This window comes from Mus caroli, chromosome 17 (genome assembly GCF_900094665.2).
Source record: "Mus caroli chromosome 17, CAROLI_EIJ_v1.1, whole genome shotgun sequence".
NCBI lineage: Eukaryota > Metazoa > Chordata > Mammalia > Rodentia > Muridae > Mus > Mus caroli.
In genome coordinates, this window is record NC_034586.1 from 25,617,182 (window position 1) to 25,622,657 (window position 5,476).

At 53.0% G+C, this 5,476-nt stretch overlaps 1 non-coding gene across 1 annotated transcript; it reads left to right on the plus strand.

Moving 5' to 3' along the window:
* The first annotated feature begins 2,846 nt into the window (after window positions 1-2,846).
* LOC115029837 lies at window positions 2,847-3,010 on the plus strand. The gene has a single exon (XR_003835393.1). It is a non-coding gene; the product is annotated as a U1 spliceosomal RNA (small nuclear RNA).
* The last annotated feature ends 2,466 nt before the right edge of the window (window positions 3,011-5,476 follow it).

Here is a 5,476-nt window from a genome sequence, read left to right on the forward strand (position 1 = left end):
AAAGCTTCTGAGAGCTTCACTCTGCCCCACGCTGGAAGGAAGCATGGCTCCCCCAGGCTTAGGCAGATGGTCCATCTCATTTGACATCAGCCAACACTTCCAGGAGTCAAGGGAAGGCTCAGCTGGGGCCCCAGGAAGGCACTGTACCCTTTGGGAACAAGCAGAGGCTCAGTCCATCTCCAGCACCTAGGGAGGCTTCTTTTCCCCCAGTGGTCTCCACATATTGGCACTTAAACCGAATTCGACTGGCAATGTCTGATTGCTCTAGCCCCGAGGTGTGCCCCACAAGGGTTCTGGAAGGCTCTAAGTGACTGGGGAAGAGGACATTTCCCAGATGGCCCAGCTCCATGGCCCTTGTCCCTGCCTGGAGTCAAGTTGCTGCTCCCACCACTCGCTCGCAGGAAGGCAACTAGCAGAGCAGCCGTTTCCAGGCAAGAAGGAGGAGGCAGTGGGGGAGGAAGATGCCTCCATCAAGACCTGCTGTCTGGGTCACTCCAGGATTCCATGGCATTTAGCCTTGGATAAGAACAGGTAATGGTTGTTATGAAGAGGGAAGATGATGTTTACAAAGTACCTTGTGGCAAGGGGCTGAGGGGTGAGGCATAGTGTCAGGGCGTTTCCCTAGCAAGAACTTGGCCCTGGGTTTGACCCTAATGCTACAAAATAATACCAACTACAGCAGAGGCTTGGGGAAAGAGGGGGAAGGTGATCTTGAGGTGCAGAGGCAGGATGGGGACGGAGGCTATGAAGGCTGTACTGACAAATCACTCCCTTCCTGAGCCTCAGGCCCAATTCTGCAACATGTCACCCATCCAGGGACCACGCAGGACAAGTTTCAAAGTCATCTGAATGAAGGGACAGCTGGGGCATCATATGCCAGCTTCATACAGTAATAAGGGTCATCTGCCTTCCTCCCTAACTCTGTTCCCAGCCTGCCTGGAACTGGAGCGAGGAAGGCTGGGGTGACAGGGAATCAGAGAACCCCAAGAAACAGTCAGTTGGCCGGGGTATCTCCTTGCCTCCACCTCCCAGGTTCTGGGATTCCTGTCATATGCCCCCATGTGCCGGAGGTTGCTTTGTTTATGGATGGGTATAACCAGAGAGGGAAAGAAAGAGATCTCAAGCCACACAGCTATCAAGGGACAGGGCTAGGAATTGACCTGACTTTTTCTCAGTGTTGGCCCTTCCCAGTTCCAAGGTCCAGTGTGTCCCCAGTCTCCCGAGAGTGGCCAGTCTCAGGTGTGACAGGGTGAGGGAGGTGGCTGGCTGCAGAGACAGGATGCTGCAGTGCAGGGGAAACCAGGGGGCGGGAGGTAGGGAGGTGGGGACCCTGCTGGGCATGGAGTACAGTGTAGAACATCCTGATTATCATCTTTAAGACGCATGCTTTGAATCTCAACATGGAGGAAGAAACCGGGACCTGGAGGAGGCAAGGGGCGCCTGTCCCTGCTTTTTAACCCCAGGCTGACATCAGAGAGAGCTGGGTTCAGTAGGGTGTGAAATTTCCTTTCTGTCTCCCGGGGTGAGGAGGGAGAGATGAGAGATTGTCGCGCACCCTGTGTGTAATTAAAGGATTCGGAATTTCTTGAGGATTATGTTGCTCAAAAGTGACAGTGGGCTCTGGATGGGACAGATGGGCCTGGGCCAAGGTGCTTCTCGGTGGACTGAGAAATGCTAGGGGCTGTGTGCATGAGAGAGAGAGAGAGAGAGAGAGAGAGAGAGAGAGAGAGAGAGAGAGAGAGAGAGAGAGAGAGAGAGAGAGAGCAAGCCAGCTCAAGCAACAGACAGGCCATGAATTAACAAATTAGCCCTCCTCAGGAGAGCCAGAGCAGAGGCTGGCTGGCTCAGCGGGGATTCCACCTTCTAGAAGCTTCACCCTTAAGTTATTAAGAGCTATCTTTGCCAAACCTTTCTGTGGGTCTCCCTTGTCCCCATTTGCCCCACCCCCCACCCCGCCACTGCCCTAGTTTTAACCCTGAAAATCCCACATCCTGGGAATCCACTCCTGGACAAATCAAGATGGCTATCCACCTAGGCGCGCATGGGGCCTTCAGTTGCCAGCCAGGCAAGCGGGGCCTGGGAGAAGTGAGGTGAAGGCTATAGACAAATGTAGGCCACTGGGCTGGACTTCCACAACTGTCTCTGCTTCCTTTCTTTTTAATCTTGTCTTCTCTGACAGTTTCATACAAGGATACAATGTGTCTTGATCATGCCAACCCCAGTTGCCCTTCCTAGTCCTCCTCAGCACATCCTGTCCCTCCCACCCCCACCCCACTCCCAGCACATCCTGTCCCACCTTCATGATCTCCCAGTGTAATTCCTTGAATCCACTTAGCACTGTGTGCTTGGATAGTAACTCCTCCTGTTAGCTCCACTTGCACAGGTGACCACAGCTGCAGTGAGTGTGCGTGTGCCATATCACAGCTCCCCCAACAACTTCTGGCTCTTACCTTCTCTCTGCCCCCTCTTCCTCCATGTTCCTGAAGCCTGTGGGTGTTGCCATAGCTGCCACCTTTAGGACCATGGCCTCTTCACTCTTGCCTTTGGACTCCTGCTTATCTGGGTTCCAGAGGTGGACTCCATCCTGTCAGGTCACCCATCTGACAGGGTGTAGTCTGGGCTGGTAGGGATGTATGTCTGGTAGGAGAGTCCACGAGAAGCTCAGGATAGGCTGAGAGTGTTGTGGGGCCTGGGAAAGTCTCTCTCTCCCTCTTTGGACCTTCATAGCGTATGAAGGAGTCAGGCCAGATTTCTTTCTCATTTTCTCTGAAAGATATTTATATTTATGCTATGGAACTAATACAATCATTTGTCAGAAAAAATTAACAGTTAAAAAAAATTGAGGGATACTTACCTGGCAGGGGAGATACCATGATCACGAAGGTGGTTTTCCCAGGGCGAGGCTTATCCATTGCACTCCGGATGTGCTGACCCCTGCGATTTCCCCAAATGCGGGAAACTCGACTGCATAATTTGTGGTAGTGGGGGACTGCGTTCGCGCTCTCCCCTGTAATAAAAAAAAATTGAGGGGCTGGTGAGATGGCTCAGTGGTTAAGAGCGCCAACTGCTCTTCCAAAGGTCCCAAGTTCAAATCCCAGCAACCACATGGTGGCTCACAACCATCCATAATGAAGTCTGATGCCCTCTTCTGGAGTGTCTGAGGACAGCTACAGTGTACTTACATATAATAAATAAATAAATCTTAAAAAAAAGTTCATAAAAATTAAAAAAAAATTGAGGAACGAGAGGTTAAAATCCTCCCCTTTCCCCCTGGGGACAACGTCTCAACAGTCTCTGTTTTCCCCTCCAGACATTTCCTAGGCACAGGCAAGCTTGTGAATATGTACAGCCTCTATTTAAAACGGAACGCAAATGAGATAGTCCCTCACACGCTATTCTGTGACGTCCCTTTTCTGCTTAACAATATATCCTGGCCATCTCTCGTGTCCACACGCGCGTAAGTCTCCCTTTCTCCTGGTGCGGTGGAATGCTCTGTCATAAGAATGCTCTCTAAGTCGCTTAATCAGAACCTCGTCTGAGGTGGCTGCTGGTTCTCCAACCCATACCCAGGCCACATCAAAGCACCCGGGAGCCGGGGGCACAGAGCTGAGGGACGGTGCAGATCAGCAGATTGCCGACCCAGGAGAGCTTGAAACCCGAGGTATCTCTTTATTGCAAAACATAAAATGATTTAGAGGCAGGTGCGGAGGGAATAGAAGCCTCCGGGCCCACATAATGAATGGATGAGGGCACCTCTACCTACGGATTCACGAAATAGCCCCCTCTCATCCCCCAGCAGCAAGGTGGGGTGGCTGGGCCGCTAATGCTACTTGACAGGGCTGCAGAGTCTGATAAGTTTTTCTATTTTTGTCTTTCCTTGAGAGAAACTCATGAATATCACTCTCTAGGTCACCAGGAGCAGAGAGTAGGGGGACATGGCCTGCTCATTTGCTTCCAGATGGCTTGCATCATGAAGTTTCACTCAAATACCGGCCCTTGCTAGCTCTATGCTCCCAAACTACTCTCCCTGGGTGGCGGGGGGTGGGGTGGGGGGGTGGGTGGGGTGGGGGTGGGGGTGGGCTGAGGAAGAGGAGCCCTGCAGAGGTCCCTGGGGAGAACCCGGGTGAAAACATGAAATGTCTCTGTTCCCTAGTGCAGATGGGGAGGGGCCAGCCACCTAGGACCTAGTCCTTACAGGGACCATCTGAACTCTAATGAAAATATAATTAGGTGGCCGGGCACCTGGGTCACGTGTTCGGTGCTTCTGAGACACCTGGAAGAGATAGCTTTGGCTCTGCGCATCTCTCTCCTTGCCGGCCCGAGAGCATCCATCCTGCCCAGGTCTAGATGGATGGGACAATCCCTCTACCCACACCCCATTTGCTGGGAGACAGCCTGGGCTTCTGAATTTTTTATGGTCTCACTTAGCTTGGAGGAAATCCAGAGGTCAAAGCCGGTGCAGGCGCTCCAGTCACCTTGGCCCACCCGGGTGTGCAGCTTTTCCGAAACGGCCTCACCCACGGGGCCCTAAATTATGGCGATTACACCGCAATCCGTCTCGCGGTATTACTTTGACACGCTACCTGCGGCAACCAGGACTGGGAGGCGTGCATTATTTACCAGCGATGCTCTGTGGGGTCCCTCATGTCCCTGCGGCCCCTCCTTCGCCCGCCCTGCGGGGTCTCCAAGAAAGAGAATCAGGAAGCAGCTCTTCTTTCTTGGAGTGACCCTTTCCTAACCACTGTCCAGCCTCAGAGAAGGACCAGGAGGCATGGTGGCAACTGGTCAAGAGGGTGGAGATGGGTGGATGGGACAAAGTCTGACCCTGTAGTCCTCCCCTGACTTTAAGGACACTTGTGACTCTTTAGCTATGTCTCTGGGATCCTCAATGGTGTGGGTTCCCAGTCACAGCTGGTTAACAAACCTTCCCACCAAGCTCAGGACTGGGTCTGTGGCAGAGCAGGCTAGCTCCTAGCTGTCCCATGTTACCTGGAGGCTGAGTGGGTTTCTGCCCTACCTGGGGGCTGGGCCGGCTAGGCCATCTCAGCTCCCCCTTCAGGCTCAGCATCAGCATCTAGATTGCAGGTTACTTGTGCCTTTCATCCAAAGCTGTCCTTAAGGGAGATGGATTTCTGATTGAAATCTAGTCAATTGCCTCTGAGGCTTCAGCGCCCAGCGTGAATACACTTTAGGGGAAATGGCTCTGGGGCTGGGAGGAGGGGCTGTGGGGGAGGAAATCCAAGCAGGGATACCAGTGGCCAGATGTTCCTGCTGCGGACATCCCCAAATGAGTCCTCATGGGGAATCCTCTCCCCCCACTCCCCAACCTTCAGTTCCTTAGGACAAAGAGAGCCACAAAAGAAGGCAGGAGATGCCAGGCAGTGGTGGCACACGCCTTTAATCCCAGCACTTGGGAGGCAGAGGCAGGCAGATTTCTGAGTTTGAGGCCAGCCTGGTCTACAAAGTGAGTTCCAGG